The sequence below is a fragment of the Notamacropus eugenii genome, chromosome 1, assembly GCF_028372415.1.
Source record: "Notamacropus eugenii isolate mMacEug1 chromosome 1, mMacEug1.pri_v2, whole genome shotgun sequence".
NCBI lineage: Eukaryota > Metazoa > Chordata > Mammalia > Diprotodontia > Macropodidae > Notamacropus > Notamacropus eugenii.
Window position 1 is genome coordinate 630,391,408 of NC_092872.1, and position 23,155 is coordinate 630,414,562.

At 38.7% G+C, this 23,155-nt stretch overlaps 1 long non-coding RNA gene across 1 annotated transcript; it reads left to right on the top strand.

Moving 5' to 3' along the window:
* The first annotated feature begins 16,570 nt into the window (after positions 1-16,570).
* Positions 16,571-21,744, top strand: LOC140520867 (uncharacterized). The gene is made up of 2 exons (XR_011972683.1): positions 16,571-16,897; positions 21,625-21,744. It is a non-coding gene; the product is annotated as an uncharacterized lncRNA (long non-coding RNA).
* The last annotated feature ends 1,411 nt before the right edge of the window (positions 21,745-23,155 follow it).

The window sequence follows — 23,155 nt, forward strand, 5'->3', positions numbered from 1 at the left end:
GCTAATTTTAAAATTTGCAAAAAGTTATTTATATAAATTCAGCTGCAACATGCTCCTTAATAAAGAATACCTTAAATGGAGAAATATTCAGTGTTCATGGTTAGGCCATGCCAACATAATAAAAGATTGACTGCTATCAAAATTAATTTGTGCTTTTAATGCATACCACCAATCAAATTATCTTTGTAATATTTGATAAAATCATAGCAAAATTTATTTGGAAAAATAAAAGACCTAGATATCAAGGAAAATAATAAAAAGAGGTAGGGACAAAGGGAGAATGACAGTTCTAGAATTCAACTTGTACTACGAAGCCACAGTCATCAAAACCATCTGCTATTGTTAAAAATTGAGAGGTAGATCGATGGAAAAGACTAGACAAAGAAGAATTAGGAACAATCCAATGTTCAATAATTTAGAAAATATCAATTAGGAAAGAAGTCCCATTCAGTAAAACTTCTGGGAAAACTGGAAAGCAGTCTGACAGAAACTGGACTTAGACCTACGTACAAACACAAACACACACACACACACATTATACTATATTCCACAGTAAATTCTAAATGGATATATGACCCTAACAATAAAGATCACACTATAAAAGAAATTAGAAAAAATCAGATCAGACCTTTTGTATAGCTAGGGGTAATGAGACATATTCCTAACCAAACAAGAGAGAGAGGAAACTACACAGGATTATGTGAAACTGAAAAGCTTTTATGCAGACAAAATTAATGTGCCTAGACTAAGAAGAGAAGAGGTCATATGGGGAAAAAAAAATCTTTGTATAAAATTTCTCTGATAAGAGGTTGGTATCCAAGATGCATAAACAATCAACAATTACATATCATATATGTGTGTGTATGTATACATACGTGTGTGTGTGTGTATATATATATATATATAGAGAGAGAGAGAGAGAGAGAGAGAGAGAGAGAGAGAGAGAGAGAGAGAGTATAAAACCAAAAGGTATTTCTCAATAGATAAGTGGGATCAAAGAATATGAACAAATGGTTCTCCAAAGAATTGCAAACTATTAACAATCACGAGAATGTTCCAAGTCACTAATAAGAGAAAAGCAAATCTTAGTCCCATGTATCATCTCATACTCTGCAAATTGACAAAACTAACAAAGGGTGGGAATAACCAATATTAGAGGGGCTATAGGAATATAGGTAGATTAGGGTATTGTTGTCGGAGCCATGAATCAGTATAACCATTTTGAAAAACAAGTTGCAATTGTGCAAATAAAATTACTTAAGCGTCTATATCCTTTGGCTCAGAGATTCTGATAGCAAAAGTTCCCCTGACACTAAAATATTTATAGAAGCACGTTTTATGATAACAAAGAAATAGAAATGTAGTAGATGTCCATCAACTGGAGAATGCCTAAACAAATTGCGGTGCATGAGTGTAATGAGATAAAACTGTGATGTAGAAAATGACTATCATAAGTACAAAGAAGCATGGAAAGAGCTACATGAAGTGATGCAAACTGAAGCAAGCAGGGCCCAAAAAAACCAATACTGTATACCCATTGACTGCACTAATGTGAACTAAAAGGTCAACTACAAAAAAAAAATAAAAAGAAAATGTTGCAAAATAGCAAAAAACAATCATGATTCAAAAGAAGAGCTATGAAAAGACTTGTCCCCTACCATATTCTTTGCAGAAGTGAGAAGTATACAAGTATCATACATTGCATATATTTTCATCTTTTTCAATGTATTGACTAGTTTTGCTGATTTTCTTTCTTCTCCTTTTTTGTCTTTAAAAATATTTATTATATGGAATGACTCTGGGAGGGGGAAGCAAATAAGAAGAAACTATAGTGATATTAAAAAACAATAATACAAACTTTTTTTTTAATTTTAAAGGAAGTCTGTTTTTTAGTTTGTTACTGAAATCTATTCTTAACAGCATTTAATGATTTACTGGAACTATCTGGGAGTCCTTGGATCATAGTAAATAATGTTCAAGAAGGGAGAATTCCAGAAAAAAAAAAAGAATAGAAAAAAATGGCTAGGAAGCCAAGGTAGTCTGCCATTTTATTTTAATCAGAACAGTCACCACCACCACCTTTATGTACATACCAAAGGCCATCATGTTTTGTGATTTCTGATACAGAGAACAGTCTGTACCTTAGAGCTCAGGGATCCTCTTCTTCTTCTTCCTTTACCATGGAAGAGACAATTCTCCAAGAGAAACAAGGGACAGCGTAGCCTGCCCCTGAAATGTGACCCCTTTGTTAGGAATAAAACTGAAGTGATATTATTGACATTATGATATCATTCCAGACCAGGGCTTTGGTCTTTAGAACTGGCCTAATGTTTTTGTGTGTTTATTTCATTCTCTCTGAAGCTGGAAAGAATGTTGGCTTTGAACCTAGAGGCTAGTATTCAAATCCCATCTAAACTATTCTATTGCCTAGCTCCTTGGGTGAGTTAACTCTTGTAGGCCTTGGTTTCCTCACCTTTAAAATGAGAATGTTTGTGTCTATTATGGATGTGTTTTGCATGACTACACATGTATAACCTGTATCAAATTGCTTGCCTTTTCAGTGGAGGTAGGGGTGTGATGGGGAGGGAGAGAATTTGGAACTGAAATCTTTAAAACAAATGTTAAAATTTGTTTTTACATGTAACTGGGGAAAAATACAATTCTAAATAAAAGGTAAAAAAATGAGAATGTTGGACTAGACAGTGGTAAAAACTGACATTCCTATAATGTTTTACAATTCTCAACATAGTTTATGTCCTTTTGCTCATTGATTTATATAGAGGCAGCTAGGTATGTGGTGGAGAGGGCGCTGGGTCTGGAGTCAGGAATGAATTCAAATATGGCCTCAAATACTACTGTGAGACCCTGGGCAAGTCACTTAACCTTTGTCTGCCTCAGTTTCTCCAAATGTAAAATGGGGATACAATAGTACCTGCCTTCCAGGATTGTTGTGAAGATCAAATGAGAAAATATTTGTAAAGTGCTTCACATACTGTAGATGCTAAATAAATGCTAGCTATTATTACTATATCCTCATAACCAGCCTGTGGGGTAGGTAATACAGGTGTTCTTATCCTCAATTTGCAGATTAGGGAACTAAAGCTCATAGAGTTTAAGTGCCTTGCTCATGGCCACATAGATAGCTTAGAAACTCAGCTCAGGTGCCACCAATTCTGTGAATCCTAACGTTCTCCCAAGTTGTTAGTTAGAGTCTGTCTTTAAATGGGCAGGCCTCCTTTAGGTGTTGTAGGCTATCTTGATGATTGGCGAAGTCTTGAGTACTTCAGATATAGTCTTGGAAATACTCTATGCAGAGGAACTCTGATACTAATCTGGCCTAAGGTCCAGGAAGATTTAGATAAAGTGGGGAGGCTAAATCTAAGCCACAGGGGTGGAATCTATTGAGATATCTAAGAAGGCAGACAGAGAATGCAATGTCAAGGGGAAGTTAAAGACCTTTCCCTAATCTTTTGATGTCAAAACTCTGGAAGTCAATTACCACTCTCTCCAGTTGTGTCTGATTACTTTTGATAGATATGTTACTAATTTGAAGTATGTGTGTATGTATGTAAGATATATATATATATATATATAAAGAGAGAAAGAGGCAGAGGCAGATATATATAAAATATATTAATAATGGGTAGTCTCGAAGAAGTAAAATATCTTTCTCTACCCTTTGAAAGTCTTCTTTTAGGTAAATATCATTGTCTTCCTGCTGATTTTCTCTTGGGGGCTCTTATTAGGTCTTGACTTCTTAACTGAAAGGGCCCTGGAAGTCTGACATAGCATCCCATGGCAAATCTCCTGCAGCTGGAATTACAAATCTGATCTTGGTTCAGAGGAACTTGTCCAACATTGCTGGGCATAACAGAGCAGAGCAAAGATTATCATCTAAAATGAAACAAAGGAATTTGACTGTTGAATAGTTGTCCAGGAGGGAGGGTAGGAGGAGGCCCTGTTCTGGGAGACTGGGCAAAAAACAGTAAGGAAAATCTGCCCCTGAGATAATGCTCCCATTCTGAAGGCCCGGACAGGACTGATTGTAATGTCCATGTTTCAAGAGGTACATGATGTGCCCCCATGTACCAGGTACATCATGTATCCCCATGGCTGGGGATAAGAGGAAGGTGAGGACTTGCAGTTTCCAGTAGCTAGACTTGACAAACTTCAAGGATCCTGCCTATCCATAGCCAGTTTTTTGCCTTGTCTTTGAAAAACAAAATTCTCTCGTTTGTTGGATTTAGGGTTAGAATCGGAGTACATTTAGGATTAGGGTTAGGGTTTCCCTATGTTAATGCTTCTATTTCCAAAAATGAGATACATTTGAGACATCCAGGACCCTAAGTAACTAAATACTAAGATGTCGCCCAGGGACTTTGGTCATAAGAAGTACTCTGAGAAAGGGCAGGGTTTCGAGGTGACATCACTGGGATGTAGTGTCTAGGTGACATGACTGGGCTTTCAGTTTCTGTGAAAAGGAGATAGTGATAATTGACAGGTCTATCCCAAGCCCCATTCTCTTTTTTTTTTTTTTAGGGCAATCAGGATTAAATGACTTGTCTAGGGCCAACACAGCTAGTAGGTGTCAACTTTCTAAGTCCAAATTTGAACTCAGGTCCTCCTGATTCCAGGGCTGGTGCTCTATCTACTGTGCCAGCTCCAAGCCTTATTCTTGCCATATACAATCACATAAATAAGCTTTAGAATTGGAAGGGATCTTAGAGATTATTTCCTCTAACTCCATATTTTACTGATGAAAGAGGTCTCAGAGAGGCTATGTCTTTTTAGGGTCTCAACAGGCTTTCTCCTCTCCAATAATTCTTTCACATTGATCTAACTGATATTCCTGAATCAGAGGTCTCATGTCACTACCCTACTCAAAAACTTTCACTGACTCCCTATTATCTCTAGGATAAAAACGCAAGCTAACCAGCTTGGCATTGAAAGTACTTCATTGTCTGGCTCTTATCTACCTTTCCAGATGTATTCAATGCTACTCCCCTTAAGCACTCTGTATTACAAGCACACTCACCTTTTGTCTCTATATACTCTCTCCCAAAATCCTTCTCTTAAAATCCTTAGCTTCCTACCAGGCTCAGGGTAGAAGCTCCAATCCCTATGACTACATCCTTCCTCTTATTTACTTAAATGTTTATTCCGGTAAGCTTCTGGAGAAATGTTTGGTCCTGTTTGGGGTTTTGGTTTTGGTTTTGACTTTTGTGTCAGTAGCATCTAGGATAGTGCTGTGCAGGCATTTAATAAATGGTTATCGTGTTGAATTGCATGGAGTCACTGGCATTTGATTTTTATTTTAAAGGATGGTTAAACACAAATGAAAGCTGAGTCTCCCTAATTGGATTATGGCACTCTGGATTAGAGCCATTTTAAATAAGTGAAGTTTAATCTCTTTATAGCACATGGAATTTTGGACAATGCTAAGCAATTTTTGCCTAAAAGTGGTTCTTGATGCATAGTTTGATAACCAGAAATATTTTGGTATACATGCTATATGCATAATATGTGTATATATATGTATAACTATAGATAATACATAAAATGTATTTTGTGTATACACACACCAGTAAAGGATTTATTTACAGATTGCTTTCTTAGATAGTTTATTCCTCCCTCAAACTCATTCTTTCATTTCCTCATCGTGGACCACTGCCATAATTTTTTAAATTAATCTTTTAATTGACAAAAATTGATTTTATCTTCTTTTTACCCACCCATGAATTAGAGAAAGAAAGGAAGGAAGGAAGGAAGGAAGGAAGGAAGGAAGGAAGGAAGGAAGGAAGGAAGGAAGGACTTTTTTTTTTTTAACAAATATGTATAGTCAAGGACAACAAATTCCTACCTTGGCCACATCATTCTGAGCCCTAAGCCCATCCCCTCTGTATTAGGAAGTGTGTCTTCTACTTCATCAGTGGTCTTCTGGAATCATGGGTGGTCGTTGTGTTGAAGAGTATTCCTTAGACTTTCCAAGTTGTTTGTTCTTACAGTGTGGTTGTTGTAATTTGAGTATAAATTGTTCTCCTGACTCTGCTCATATCACATTGCATCAGCTCATAAAAACCTTTTCAGATTTTACTGAAACTGTCCCTTTCGTGATTTCTTGTGGCACAATATTATTCCTTGATGTTCATGTACCATAATTCAGTCACTGCCTAATTAATGGGTTTCTCCTTAGTTTCCAATTCTTTGATATCACCAAAAAAAAAAGAGTTGCTATCAATATTTTCTTATGTATGGATCCTTTTCCTCTTTAATTTCTTCGAGTTTTAGGCCTTGTAGTTTTAGGCCTTGGTATTGCTGGAAAGAAGAGTGTGAAGAATTTAATAACTTTTTGAGTATAGTTTCAAATTACTTTCCATTATGGCTAGACCAATTCACAGCTTAACCAACAGTGCATTAATGAACCACAACCATTTTCAGTCTTCCTCAACTCTGAACTGTCCCTCACTCTCCATAACCAATCTGTTGCCAAGTCTTGTCCAGGTTACCTTCAAGATCTCCTGCATCTTGCTCCTGATGCATCCTGCATCTTCTATACTACAGCTCCCTTAGTTCAGGCCTTTATTTCTTCACCTGGTCTCTTTGTCCCAATCTTTGCCCTCTCCAGTCATTCTCTACACAGCTGCCAAACAGATATTCCTGAAGTGATCATTCATCCTCTCCATAGATGCCAAGGTTACATTTCTTGACTTAAGAAAATTCAGTGGTTTCCTATTTCCACTAAGATAAAACATAAACTCCTAGCTTCATATTTAAAGCTCTTTGCAATCTAACTTCAATCTCTTTTCATGGTAATTACTCATTACTCCTGCACATATATGCTCTGTTCCAACCAAACTGGTATGTTTGATGTTCCTATGGACAATATTCCACTTTGTGAAATATTCTCTTTCTGCCCCTGTAAATCTCTGGCTCCCATGTGCTTTCCCTTCAAGAGGTCTTTCTGATTTCTTCAATAGTTGGTGACCTCTCCCAATGACTTATTTTAAATATATCTAGTATTTACTTATCTATGAATTTTCTGGATCCCCCTTAGTAGAATGGAATCTCTTTGAAATTGGGTCTGTCTCACTTTTGTATTTGTATTTTCAGCACTATTCACAGTGCTTTGCATATAGCAGGCCCTTAGAAGTGATTGTGGATTGCTTAGCAAAATCTTTTGTAATAATCATCTCACATTTCTATAAAACCTTAATCTTTCCAGATTATTTCTAACAACTCCGTGAGACTTGTAGTACTGAATTGTTTCATGATTGCTATTTTCCAGCTGAGGAAACTAAGGCTCAAAAAGGTTAAATGATTTATTTAGGATCACACAGTCAGTAAGGATCAAAGTCAAGACTTGAACTCAGGTATTCCAGCTCCAAGGGCACCAACTCTGATAAACACAGAATATTCAGACTTCTACTAGCCTCTGTCTGAATTAACAAATTACGAATTAGAGTGGTATACATTCACACATAGTTCTGCCATACTATTCTATCTCCCCTGAATGGATGCAATTTTGCTTATCTGATTGCCAAGTTATAGGTCAAATAAAAGTTTCTTGGTGGTATATATTGCCTTTGCAATTGCTTTTTGCTACTCATTAAAGAAATCCTTAATAATTTTTTTTTTGTATTTATTATTTCACTTTTAAATTTTTTTTAACAGTCATTTTAAAAATCTTGAGTTACAAAGGCTCTTTGTCCCTTCAGTCCCTCTCCCACCTATTGAGAAGGTAATATGATACCCATTATGCATATGAAGTCATGCAAGACATATTTCCATATTAAGTATGTTGCAAAAAAAAAGCAAGAAAAATAAAGTGAAAACATATTTCAATCTGTACTCAGAGGTTTATCATTTCTCTCTCTGAATGTGGATAGTATTTTTCATCATGAGTTCTTTGGAACTGTCATGTCTCATTGCATTGATCAGAATAGCTAAGTCTTTCACAATCGATTACTGTTACTATGTTACTGTTACTGTATACAATGTTTTCCTGGTTGTGTACATTTCACTTTGCATCAATTCATATAAGTCTTCTCAGGTTTTTCTGAAACCATGCTGTTCATCATTTCTTATAGCACAATAGTATTTTATCATAATCATTTATCAGAACTTGTTCAGCCATTCCCCAATTGATGGGCATCTCCTCAGTTTCTAATTCTTTGCCACCACAAAAAGAACTGCTATAAATATTTTTGTATACATAGGTCCTTCTCCTTTTTCCTTGATCTTTTTGAGATACAGACCTAGTGGTAGCATTGTTTGAGCAAATGGGTATGCGCAGTTTTATAGTCCTTTGGGCATAGTTTCAAATTGCTCTCCAGAATGGTTGGACCAGTTCACAATTCCACCAGCAGTGCATGTGGCCCTATTTTTCCACACCACCCTCCAGCATTTGTGTCCTTTGTTTTTTTTGTCACATTAGCCAGATCATTAATAATTTTAAGGCAGGAATCTTAGGGAGCAGGACAACTATATCTCCATAATATCTTAGCTACTTAAGTTCACTTCTGTTATGTTCACCATATCCTTCTCCTAAATGGAGGCTTTGTGAGTTTTTGCCAAGAAAATATTCAAAATCACTTGGTACCTCTTGTCCACCTCCTCTGACAGAGTCCAGGGAGAGGCTCCATTTTTGTTTCTTATGATTTTTCAACTAATTTCTTCAAATAGTTTTAGAGATATGAAGAGTGCTTTAGGCCTTAACAGAAACTACTTTTGATGGGGATATCTGAAATGACCAACATCTTAAAAATTCTCCACTAAAGTCTCCTTCTTATGCCTCATCATGAAATGAAAGTGACCTCAGGACCTCAAATTAGTCCCTGTGAATAGGGCCCAAGGGTTGGCAGATACTTCTCATTGGTTTGCAAACCTTCTTAATCCTTCCTCTTATTTCTCTGCCTTTCATCAAAGTCTAACATCAAAGGTCAACTCAGGCAACCCTTCCTCCTCCAGGAGGCCTTTCTTAATCTTCTCTTCTGTTCCTCATCTCAATTTGTTACTACTCTTTTTCTCTCTCTTGAAATTTCTTCTTATTACTTGGTGTCACTTTATATGTGTATCTGTCATCTTCCCATTGGTAGAAGGAAAGTTCCTTGAAAGCAGGTACTGGCTCCATGGACAATGTCTTCTGCAGAGTAGACCATTAACGTTTGTTGAATTGAACTGAATGCTGCCAAACCGAAAAGGCTCTGGCTACCTACAGGATGATGTCCATTGTCAAAGGATAAGTCTAGTAAGTCTTGGAACATCTTCTTATAAGGAGATGAGCCACAAGACAGTGCATTTTAAAAATTTTGTTAGGTCATAACAATTCACAAAAACCTTTGACTAAGGTCTGGAGGGGATAATGGCTTGATCAACAAAAGGAGCACCCAACTGAAAATATTGCAGGTATTTTGAAGTACTGATCAAGTTATAAAAATAGCTATTCCAAGAATTCCCACTGTAACTTCCCCATCAGGTGCTAGCTTCTTATCACCTACAAATTTGATAAGCCTGTCATTTAGGTCATCATTCAAGTTAGGGTTTCTTAACCTGGAGCCTGGGAACCTAAAATTTTTTTAAATTACTATTTAAATATGATTTTTTCCCCTTGTAGTCCTTTGCTTTATGCATTTAAAAATATTACTCTGAGAAGGGGTCTGTGGGCTTTATTAGCTTGCTGAAGGGGTATATGACACACTCACACACGATTAGACCTCCTGAACTAACTCAGTGATAAAAAGGTTGAACAGCACAGGGCCAATGATAGATCCCTATATTACTTGGTTAGTGACCCATTTTCAGGTTGATTTCAATCCCTTTATTTCATCGGTATGACTTGGGCCATGACAGTCAATAAGTTGTAATGAGGAGCTAGCTGGTCTGTAGCTCTCTTTAAATGGCAGCTTTGAGAGTAGTAGTTCTACCCTCTAGCCCTCCAATCAGAGGGATCATATTGAGGGTACTGATGAGGTCAGAGGACTGTAGCTTGAATGTCGACTCTGTGACCTTGAGGGCATCCCTTCCCACTCTGGGTTTTAGTTTCTCCATATGCAAAATGAGGGGCTTGGATTAGGTGATCACTATGGTCCATTTTACTTCTAAACTCTAGTCTTGTGAGACAGAAGATACCATTCTTTTCCTGGGTCCAGAGGAAATCAGACTCTTATATATTCAGACCCTGGAAAGCACTGCAAGGGCAAATGAAGCATAGAAAACTTAAGTACCAAGATGTCACTAAACATGGAATTGGGAAAGTTTGTATTTTAGGTACTTCTAGTGACCTTACCTTAGTATGTGTGTGTGTGTGTGTGTGTGTGTGTGTGTGTGTGTGTGTGTGTGTGTACATATATCAGGAGTGTAGGAAAGAGTTTTGGACTTGGTACCACATGATGTGGCTTCAAATTCCAACCTGACCACCTGCTAGCTCTGTGACCTTGAACAAGTGACTTTACTTCTGAATTCCAATTTCAGCAAAATGGTCATAATAATACCTATACTTAGAAAATCAAAAGCTTTTGACATTTGCCCTATTGTCATTATTCTGACTTCAAGTTCTTAACACTTAGAAGGTATTTGCTTGTTAAGGTATTCTGTGGGCACAGACTCATATGATATATTTATAACTATTTTCACAGACAGAAATATTCTGTACCTTAGAAGTACTTATATCTCAGAAAGTACTTTGTTCTGGAACTCTCCAATACACATATTAGGTAATGTTATATATTATGGACATTTCCTTTGGGTCTTATCCCTTTATAGATTCTAATTTACTAGAGGACTGGACTGAATCTCATCTAAATTCTTTCTCTTCTCTAGGGTAGCACTGAGCTGTACCAAAAATAGGTGTTTAATAAATGTTTGTTCTATTTGTATTTCTAGTCAAAAGATATGATTCAAAGCTGAAATTCATATGCAGGAACAAAAAAAATCAAGATTCCTCTGGATAATATATCAAAAAGTAGCCAGGAAGATGATCTATCACTACCAGATCTCAGATGAAAAATGGTTTGGTACATTATTTTATTTTATTTTTTAAGGAGAGGTTAATCAGTAGAATATATAAGGTACCCAATATGCAGAAATAGTCTTTGATACACCCAAAGATGTGAGTTCTGGGGTGGGGTGGGGAACCTGCAGCCTCCAGGCCACGTGTGGCCTTTTTGTCATTGGGTTTGTCCTTCATTCTTAAGAAGGACCATGACCTCAAGTCGATGACATAACTTGCACTTGACTGATTTGAGTGAGGGAGAGCTGTGCAAGGTCACCAGCCTCACTTTCTTCTCCTGAGTCATCTGGGTCCAGTGGCCTGATATTCATCAGGATGACTGGAGATGACCCAGAATGCAATGTATGACCCTGGTCATTTTAGGCTAAGGTCTTATCAGATTCTGACTTTGAATGAGATATACCCATTCAATGAATAGGTCTCTTTAAGTAGTTACTCTTGGGATGGCCCCTTTTGATAAAGAAAAAAAATAACAAAATAATCAAACTGGGAGAGGAAGATCCTGAGGGCTCCTGGGTAAAAGAGAAACAGTTAAGTAGGGCCCTTTGACTGAATCTAACTCAGCACTTGAGGACTTAGAGGGTCACTGGTTGCCTGGAGGTTGCAGATTCCCTACCCTTGTACTGAGGGAAAAGATTCACTATTTGATAAAAATTGGTAGGAGGACTAGTGGTAGTCTTAGAAATCAGGCTCACATGTGCCAGCTCTTCATTTCTCACCCAGCTGCAGGCTATATTCCTTGGACTTCTTTAACATGACCCTAAGAACCTCTTTAATCTGTAACATCGAACTAGCCTTGGTATTTAGACCTTTCTCTGTTCCCTCAGAATCCTTTGCTCTCTGATTGGAGAGCAGAGAGAAGGAGCTCTTCCCAAAGCTGTGATTTAAGGAGGGGGCCCAGGCTAGCCCTTTCCTCATTTCCCACTCTGGGCAAGCTGCACTCTGTTAAACTTCCCCATCATGCCCCTTCGATAAGTACCTCCCTTTCCATCTTTTCAGCTCTCTTTTATGTGTCATTCCTCTTTAGAGTATAACCCCTTGAGAATAAGACTGTCTTTCTTTCTCATACTTGTATCCCCAGTACTTAGTACAGTACCTGGCACCTCATAGCTGCTTAATAAAGATTTATTAACTAGCCAACCTCACACCATATACCATGTTAAGCTCCAAAGGACACATGATATAGATATAAAAGGTCACATCAAAAACAAATCAGAGAAACAAGGAAGAAATTATCTTTTACATCTACCAACAGGAGAAGAGTCTCTGACTAGGCAAGTGATAGGATCACATGGATAAAATGGATAGTATTGATTATATAAAATTAAAAAGTTTTTGCACAAACAAATCTAACATAGTAAAAATTAGAAAGGGAAAGAGGCAATTGGGAAATAATCTTTGCAACAAGTTTCTTTGATAAAGGACTCATTTCCAAGATATATAAGGCACTGATTCAAATTTATAAGTTCTAGAGTCATTCTCCAATAAGCAGACAAATAGTCAAAGGATATGAACAGGGCATTTAAAAAAAAGAATCCAAGCTATTGACAATGATACTCTAAATCATCAATTATTGTTGTTTTGTCGTTTTTCAGTTGTGTCTGACTCTCTGCAACCCCTTTTGGGATTTTCTTGGCAAGTATCTTAGAGTGGTTACCATTTCCTTCTCCAGCTCATTTTACAGATGAAGAAACTGAGGCAAACAAGGTTAAGTGACTTGCCCAGAGTCACAAGTCTCTAAGACTGAATTTGAACTCAGTTGCTGCCCACTAATAATTAGAAATGCAAATTAAAACATCTTTGAGGTTTTTCTTTATACCTGTCAGACTGGCAAAGATGATAGAAGAAAATGATAGATGTTGGCAGGACTGTGGGAAAACAGGTATAATAGCATATTTTTTGGTGGAGTTGGAATAGGTATAGTTCTGGAAAACAATTTGAAACTCTGTACAGAAAGTTATCAAATAGTACATGCCCTTTGATCCACCTACATCCCTTACTAGGCTTATATCCCAAAGAAATCAAAGTCTCTCAAATGTGGCCCTTTGACTGAATCTAAACTTCACAGAATAAATCCCCTTAATAAAAGGATTTATTCTGTAAAACTTAAATTCAGTTAAAAGACCGCAGGGCTGCAAGTTCCCCATATGTAGCATAGACTAACAGGCAGATATTCAATCAACCTGAGGAAGTTTAACCATCAAAGAGCACTTTCCAGGAGACTAAGGACCCCAGACATGGAGAATCCCACAGTTGTTTGGTGACAAGGTAAATGGAAGTTATATGAACAGGATGCCCTAGTGTCCATTGCTTTTTCTTCCCTTCAAGTCTTTAAAATATACTTCCCTGTCAAGGAGAAACTGTAGATAGATGTCTGTTAGTCTATCTTTCTGTCTGTGTCTGTTTGTCTGTCTCTTTTCCATGCTTTGGTTATGTAGGTCTAAGGGGAATCATAGGACTCCTAGGGTATGGCAAGTTGGAAAAAGCTGTAGCTGAGTGGATTAGGTGCCTTTGACTCAGGTCTTTGACTCAGAAGGGATGAGTTCAAACCCAGTTCTGACATTTGCCAACCATGTGACTTAGACAACTCTCTTCACCTTTCTGATACCCAGTTTCCTCATCTGTCAAAAGGGGATAATAAAATCCATTTCATAAGGCAATATGAGCAGCAGGCTTTAAAAAAATGCTTATGAAAATGTGATTTATCACTGTAGTATCATTTATCTGATGATCTCAGAGCAATTTAAAGACTTTAATTGGGTGTTCCACACAGCTTCCCTTTTTTCTTCACTGCTCCCACATGTACCCTGTCCTCAGGCATGCTGGTAGCATCATTATTCCTCATTTTACACTTGGAAGATCTAAGTCCTTGGGAAGGAAAGAAACATTTGAGGTCAAGTGGGAGGAGAGAACACCAAGAACCCAGGACAGTCTGTTTCTCCACCCACCACTTAAGTCCCCACCCTGTCCATAGGTCCCTGGAAACCCGATGGTAAGATTGGCCAAGGGAAAACATAACAAAGCTTCAATCCTTATCTCCATCTCAATCTGCCTGGCTCCATATTGAGACCTAGATCAAAGCCCCTCAGTGAACATAGGTCACACAATTAGCTGTTATCTTTCATCGAGGATTCTAGCTGAGAGTGTGAGGATGTAGAATTGGTGGCTAATTTCATTTTGAAACTATGGAATGGGGAAAAAGTGTACTTTTCCAATTTGGTCAGGAGTAGGCTAGATTCATCTGGGTGCTCCCCTTTGTTTTTCGTCTCTCTCCAGGGCCACCAGGTCTTGTCCAGAAGCCCGACTGGAGAGCCTCTTTTTGGGGCTGACATGCTTCCTGGGAAATGATTTTCAGGGTTGTTAATACCTCACCCAAATCAAAACTAAAATGGTCAAGGGAAATCTGTTCTCATTTGACTTGCTGTCAATTCACTTCATTTCAGCTAACATTATGCAGTATTTGTTATGTTCAGAGATCTGGGCTAATTACTAGAAAGAATGGGGGGGAGGGGACAGTTGGGAAAGGAGGAGATTAGAAAGTTTACATAAAACATAGGCCTTGACTTCACAGATTATCAGGATAATGCAGACACACAAATAAATTAGAATGATCAATTTTAGCCCCAAAGAACAGAAGAGGAAATGAATCTCCTTCCTTTAACTGGAGAGATAGGATGCTATGGGTGTGAATTGTTGAATACATAGATAAAACCCTGGTCATTTGCTTAACTGATGTGGGAAGGCTCAACAAAGGGAAAAGAACATATTTGGAAGTGACTATGATGTGAAAAGGCAGCAATACAATGATTCAAGACAACTTCAAGACTCATGATGGAAAATGCTATCCACATCCAGAGAAGGAATTGTGGAGTCTGAAAGCAGATTGAAGCATACTATTTACTGTCTCTCTCTCTCTTTTCAATATGATTGTACAAGTAAAGCCTGTATCAGATTACATGCCATCTTCCGGAGAGGGGAAGGAGAAAGGGGGAAAATTTTGGAACTCAATATCTTATGAAAGTGAATGTTGAAAACTAAAAATAAATAATTAAAAAATTAAAAAATGAAAACACTGGAGACAAAAAAAATTTTTTTAAAGAACGCACACAAATATAGAATGAGTCAATACATGAATAAGGGATGGGAAAGCAAAGCTATATGAGGTTGGGGAGGGGAGCTCATCACAAAACAATTCAAATCCTTCTCTCTCTTCCCATAAAAACCCTAAATCCCTCCTCCCCCTCCAGAAAACTCTTCTGGATTATTATTTTACTCTTACTATCTTCATCAGAACTCCTACTAGCCTTCAAAGCTGTCCTGCATAAATTTTCATTATCCAGTCTTATTATTGTCATCTCCATTTACAGAGAGGAAAGGCCCAGAGAGAAGATAGAACTAGCCCAAGGTTACCCAGCTATTGTTAGGACCTCAATCATCTTGTGACCTGGGAGAAAGATCATGGAAAAATCTTTGGACTCAGTATCAGGAGACTTGGGTTCCACTTCCAGTTTAGCCACTGGCTATCTCTGTGACTTTGAACAAATTATTCTAATCCTCTGAATTTCACTTTCTGTAAAATGGAAATAATAATAACCAAATCACTTCATTCTCAGAGTTGTTAAGAAAGCATAGTGTTTTTGAAATGTGATTAGTCTGACTTCAAGCTCCTAACATTTCCTAGGAATTTCCTTGTTATGTTCTGTAGGTACAAGTGTGTATGTGTGTGTGCATATGTATGTATGTATGTATGTATATGTATGTGTGTAAGATTATATATATGTGTGTGTGTATGTATTTATAACTATTCTCAGAGACAGAAATATCCCACTTCAGACTTCAGAGAGTACTTTGGTTTGTTTTTTTTAACTCTAGTTTGCTTATCAGATAAGGAGATAATGTTGCACATTATGGGTATTTGTGTTTTGTAAAAGGCTGAGATATTTAAATTCTGGATCTCCCATAAGGTCAAGCTCTGAATTCTATAAGCAGGTGCTTGATAAATGTTTGTTCTGCTTGGATTTGTTCATTTCCCACCAGTAATGTTTCCTATCTGTGCGACTTTAGAAAGTCACTTAATCTCTGGCTTTAGTGGGTTTTTTTTTTTTGTCTTTTTGTTTGTTATTGTTCAGTTGGGGTTTTCTTGGCAGATACTGGAGTGGTTTGCCATTTCCTTCTCCAGCTCATTTTATGGATGAGGAAACTGAGGCAAATAGGGTTAAGTGACTTACTTCCTCACACGGCTAGTAAGTGTCTAACGCTGGTTTTGAGCTCACGAAGATGAGGATAGCCAATCGCGCTATCCACTGGGTCACCTACCTAGCTGACCCTCTGGCTTTAGTTTCCTCATGCTGAAAAAAAAAGGGGGGGGGGGGAGGAGTTGTACTAGTTGACCCCTGGGACGCCTTTCTACCTCTGCATTTGTCATCCTAGGATCCTACACTCTGTGTGATTTTTGGCAGGTCATTTTCCTTTCTGATCCTCCTTTTACTGAAATGTACAACGAATAGGCTGGTCTAGATACGACGCTCTAAGGTATCTGGGGCTTTTCATCAGGACCACTTGCTCCTATCAGCCCTGTCATTCTTCCTGAACGCTCCAGATTTCGAAGCCCTCTTCAGAAGTAGGAGCCGTAACTCGCAGAGACAGCAGTGAGCCCGAGAGTCCAGCAGGAGAGGCAAGAGAAAGCTGGCTGGCGAGTCGCCATGGTAACCCTTGTGTTTCCAGCCTCCCTGGCAGCTACGTGATCTTTAGCATGCACACTGCTGCTCCTGGGAGGTTGGGATTTAGAGCCTGAGCCAGTGGTTTAGCCCGATGTTCAACTAATAAGACTATCCATCAGACAGACAGCAAGGGGTGGGAATCCAGCTGGAGCTGAAGGCAACTGCACAGGTGACTTAGATCCGAGCCTCTCACCTCCCCTCTCAAAAGCGACAATGGCTCCTTGTTGCTCATAGAATAAATTCAGTTCAATTCCTACCTACTCTGGGAAGCTTATTCTTATCCCTCTAGTGTTGGCATTCCCTCCCTTTTCAAATAATCCTGAATGTACAGGGCATTCCAAAAGTTTGGAAGCAGTTTTTAAACTATTTTGAGACTTTTGGGACACACAGCACTTATTCATAGAATTCTACTCCGCCCTCCCCACCACCCCACCTCCCTGAATAATTTAAATTCCTGGAAGAACCCTTTCCTTTACTCTAGTCTCTGTTTCTCTAGTACCTGCTCCTACACAATAGGTACTTAATAAACCATCGCTGGGTTAAGTTGAGTTGGAATTCAATCCAGCTGTCAAAGTTGGTAAACATTTATTCAGGCAGGTATTTGTGCTAAGCATTGGTATACAAAAGGGAGAGAGCTAAGGAGAAATCAAGATTGTAGCTGACCTCCAGGAGATATCTCTTGGGGACAGATAATACACAAAAGGAAACTGAAAAGGTGGGGAAGGGGAGGCAAAGGTATGGGCTAGGACATGGTTCAAAGGAGCACAGCCAGGTAAGAATGAAAGAGGTGATAGGCCCGGACACTCTCTTTAAAGGAAGTTTTTTGGTAGACCTTTTTTGTCAAGCCCTTCACTCAGAGGTGTTCCAGAGGCAAAGAAAAAAACATTTTTCAAATGTCTATAAGGTTTACAATGTTCTCTGAGGGGAAAAAAGGCAAAGATAAGAACAAAACGAAACAGTTTCTGCCCTCTAAAACCATTCTCCTGGGGTAGGGAGAGAGATGTACATAAATTGGATAAATAAAAAGTAATTTGAGGAGAGTATACACTAATAACTAGGGGAGGGAAGGCGTATATTTTGCAAGTGATGGCACCTGAAGGTAGACAGATTTCTAAAAGATATATCTGAAGAGGGGGTACACACCAGCTATGGGGGACTTGTATAATGGATGGAATTGGGGGGTGGGATTCCAGTTCCGGGAATGGTAGTGTAAGTTGGCTTAGAACACAGTGTTCCAGCCAATGGGAATGGAAGTAAATAAGACTAGAAGGAACCAGCTTGTGAAAGACATTAAGGAGGGGGAGGGTAAGGACCTTAAGGCTGAGGAGTTGACATTTTATACTAAAGACAATAGAGCGCCATTGAAGGTTTTTGTGCTGAGGGATGATATAGTCAGATTTGTATCACAGGAGGAGGACTTTGGCTGCTTTGTAGAGAACTGGTGGATTTGAAAGGGAAGAGATTAGGTGCAAGGGGACAATTAGAGAGCTATTAGAATAGCTCAGGACAGAAGTAATGAATAATGAAAGAGTAGATAAGTAAGTAGAAAGAAGGGGAAGAGTAGGGAGATGTGGAGAGAGAGTTGGCAAAACTTGGCAATTGGATATGAGGGTGAGAGAGCACAGGAGAGAGAAGAAGCAAAGATTACTAGGAGGAGAGACTTAACTGGATCACAGGTAGAATGGTAGTCTCCTTGGGAAATTTAGAGGAGCAGGTGTAGAAGAAAAGATTAGTTCTGTTTAGATATATTGAGTTTGAGATGCTTATAAAATATGCAAGAGATGTCAGCAAACATCTAACATAGTGTGTTAGGAGATCAGGAGATAAAAGAGGAAGGAATGAATATTTAGATTTGGAAGTCATCTGTATAGAAAGTGCTACTTGAATCCATGGAAGTGTTGAGATTGTCAAGGGACAGATTTTCAATAGAACAAAAGGTGAAGGACAGAGCTCTGAGGGGCATCCACAATGAAGGGATAAGAGATATAAAATGATTGAGTAAAGGAGACTGAGGAAGAAAGATCAGATCTGTAGGACAAAAGCCAGAAGAAAGCAGGATCATGAAAACCAAGAGAGAAGAGAATATGTAATGAAGAAGGGCTAGTCAACAGTCAAAAACAGCAGAAATATCTATAGGGGAGGGGGACTGAGATAATGCCAACAGACAGCAAATTGAGCATAATTTGTAATCTTGAAGGGAGAATAGGATTGGACAGTCAGTCACTAGGTGAAGGAGGATAGAGAATCATTCAAGGAATAATAGCAGTGCCCTCTGGCAGCCAGGACTCTGCTGAAATTAGAATACATTAATCTGTGGAGTATCTACTTGGTACAGTAGCATGACTTTCCCTAGGAGTTTTCTGCAGGTTGGCAAAATGATTGGAGAAGATATGTAGTGGGGAGAGGGGAGAAGATTCGAGGATAAAGATCAGAGGGACATGAAGGATGAAAGGTCAAGTAGGCAAGAGAGTCAAGGACTGAGCAAAATTTATAGCTGAATTGATTAATTGTAGAGTCAAGACAATGAAGTCCAAGGCAAGGGTTGATGGACCATTTGGTCAGGGAGGGATGTTGTAACTAGAGGTTGTAATAAAGATAAAGGGTATTTAGGAGTTAGATGAAAGAACAGAAGGTTATGATGAGAAAGAAGAATTGCAGAGTTCAGAATCATGGCAGTTATCACAGTTCTGGGTGATGGTGAGAACTAAATAACGCTCATTCTTGTGAGTGACTGAGGTAAAGATGAAGGTCATGTGGATGGAAGAGGTTGATGAACTGGACGACTAGGGAGCTAAAAAGATAGCAATGTAGATATTAAAGTCCTTAAATGGGGGCAGCTAGGTGGTGCAGTGAGTAAAACCCGGTCCTGGGATCAGGAGGACCCAACTTTAAATCTGGCCTCAGACAATGGACACACTTACTGTGTGACCTTGGGCAAGTCACTTAACCCCAATTGCCCTCCCCCTCCAAAAAAACCAAAACAAAACAAAAGTCCTTAAATAAGACAAAGTTTAAGGGGGGGAAGAGAAGTCAATGAGTTAATTATTGAACTTAAGAAATGAGGGAGAGAGATTTAGAGTGGCTTGAAGATATATATTCTATGTTCTCAATAAAGTATCACTAGTTGTTCCCCTTAAACTCACTTTGTCTTCTCTAACCACCATGTATGTGAGAAGGCTGCTTCCTTATGCCTATAACATACCTTGTTCACACCACAACCTACTGAAATTCTAACATTCCTTCAAGGCCCACATCCAATAATACCTCCTCCATAAAGGCTTCTCAGACCACCATCACTTCAGGTGAAAGTGATCTCTCCTGCTTCATATTTTCCATAATCTTTTGTCTGGATCACCTCTTTCTAGAGTCTTTTGGACCCTGCCCATTGGAATTCTCTGGGTCTTATAGTTAGATTCTCTACATGGCTCATCAGCCTTTATCTACACAGACTTTACTTTTCCATTCCATTTAATTCAACAAACATCTATTAATGGTCCCTTTTACCTAATTAAAAAAAAATCAGTCCAGGAGGGGAAGATCTTCAGGGTTTCTGGCCAAAAGAAAAACAACTATTTACATTCCCTCTGAGCCACCAGGGCCTACAAGTAACCATTAAGTGGTGCTTGGGCAGGGACCTATTGTTGGTCAATCAATGAGAACTCAAATGAACTGGATTTAAGGCATATTCTATTAGAAATCTAGTCAGTAACCCCAAGATATCAAGGTAGGTTTCAGCCATCAAAATTTACCTTCCTGGGCAGAGCACCCTCAGATAAGGGCATGATACCCCCATGTGGAGAGAGGAGAGGAGAGAAAAGGAAGAGGAGGAGTTGCCCAACTGGAACTGGCCAGTTGGGTCCCCAGTGGGGCAGCTCTGTCTCTTCACAGGTTGTTGCTTGTCCTTATTCTTGAAGACCATGATGTCATGGAGGTGGTCGTGACTTGCAAGTGAATTGTATTTAAGAGAGGAAGGGCTGTGCAAAATCACCAGCCTCACTGTCTCCTCTGCCTCCTCTGTCTCCTCTCCATTGCCATCTGAGTCTAGTGGCAAGATACATACAGATTATTACAACTGGGGATGGCCCCTAAACAGTAGGTGATAAGGCTAGAAAGGAAGGTTCTAGTCAGATTGTAGAGCCATGAGTGCCAGGGTGAGGACTCATTTCTGTAAGTGAAATGATGTAATAAAAGTGACCTTCATAGTTTTGTGAGAGAAGGCTTGGAGAGGAAAAGGACTGGAAACTGAAGTCCAGTTAGGAGGTTACAATTAAATTAGTCCATGTGAGAGGTAATGAGGCCCTTAACTAGGGTGGTGACAATGAAAGTGGAAAAGAAGGTGGAAACTGGAGAGACATTACCAAGATAGCTTTAATAGGATTTGGCACCTGACTGAATGAGGTTAGTGAAGGAGTTAGAGGGGTCAAAAATAAATAGAAAAAAAAGGCAGTCAGCTTTCACATTGCTACATGGTAAGCTACCTGCATGGGTACAATTTGAACAGAAAATGGGAAGATACTCCCAAATATCTCTCCCAAAGGATGTGAGCATTCTGTTTTTGTTATCTTTCATTTTAAAACTATAATCTTCATTTCCCCTTGAGTGGTACAGTGGACAGAGCTCTGGGCCTGGAATCAGGCAGACCAGAGTTTAAATACAGCCTCGGACACTAGCTCTGTGACTTTTAACTGACTGTGACTTAACAGTTGAGTAACTTAACAGCTGCCTGCCTCAGTTTCCTCAATTGTAAAATGGGGTTCATAAAGGAACTTTTGTCCCAGGATTCTTATGAGGCTAAATGAGTTAATATTTGTAAAGTGCTTAGCATGTTTCCTGACACATAGTAGACATGTAATAAATGCTTGTTCCCTTGTCCCATATCCCTCTTCTCTCTTCCAGAGAACAGTTCCTTGTAACAAAGAATAAACAAGAGAGGAGGAAAAAGCAGTTCATCAAAACTAGCAGCACATCATCTGAATGACAATATATTTAGCATTCAATAAAGAAGGGCAGGTGGCATGTTTTCTTCTCTCCCCTTTGGAGCCAAGCTTGATGATTACAATTGCATGGTGTGCTTGGCTTCATTTTTTGCTTTGACAATCCCCTTTTAGTTACATTGGATAATGGGCAGCTGTTGGAATGTAAACAATTATCCTGGAATGTAAGGAATCTCTCCTCTTTCCTCTTAACCCTCCAACACACTTTGAGTCTGAGTTTACCAGAGTTTGTGGGACAGAACCATGGAAAGTTGTATGCTAATTCTGAGAATGTCTGTTGGTAGTGAGATGCAATACAGTATCGGTAAAGTGCTTAGAAAACCCTAACGCCTTATGCACAAGTTAGCTGTCATTGTTATTATTATAACAGGTATTTCCAGATATAGCCAGAGAGCCAGGGTAAAGAGTAACAAGGGGGCTATTTTAAAGTGACAAAACAAAATGATACCCTTCCCCACTTTCAGATGAAAGGAATTTGTGTAGAGAAGCAGTGAGACAAAGTGGGAAAAATCATGAATGTAAAGTTAGGAAAATGGCAGTCTGATGCTTGCTAGTGATGTTACCTTGTTGAAACCATTTCACATTTGAGGCTCAGTTTCCTTACCTGTCAAGTGATGATTATACTGGGGTATAATCTCAAAAATGTTTGAATGATATCCTATCAAATCCAAAGCAAATTATTCTACATCATAGCACTGCAATTCTGTGCTCCAAGTACTGGTGCTGAAGAGGTCAAATTGATCAGTTCTATGAAGACTTACAACATCTTCTAGAAATAACAGCAAAAAGAGATATCACATTCATCATGCTAAAGTAGGAAATCAAAAGATCATGGGAATAGTAGGCAAATTTGGCCTTGGAGTACAAAATGAATCAGGGCAAATACTAATAGAATTATGTCATGATAGCTTTTTTTCAAGAACCCAAAAGGTACATATGGCCATCACCAGATGATCAATAAAGAAATCAGATTCATTATATACTTTGCAGCCAAAGGTGGAGAAATTTAACTGAAATGTTAGTTAAAACAGGACCTGGAGCTAACTGTGGCTCAGATCATGAGCTTCTTACTGTAAAATTCAGACTTGAAGAAAGTAGAGGAAACCATCAGACCATATCAGTAGGACCTAAATAACCACCCTTACGAAGAGGAAGTGGGAGTGATGAATAGATTTAAGGGATTAGATCTGGCAGATAGAGTGTCCGAAGAACTATGGACAGAGGTTTTTGATATTGTATAGAGGCAGCAACAAAAAAACATTCCAAAGAAAATGAAGAGCAAGAAAGTACAATGTTGGTCTGATGAAACTTTACGAATAGCCAAGGAAAGAAGGAAAGGGAAAGGGAAAGGAGGAAGGGAAAGATATACCCAACTGAATGCAGAATTCCAGAGAAAAGCAAGGAGAGATAAGGTTTTCTTACATGAGCACTGC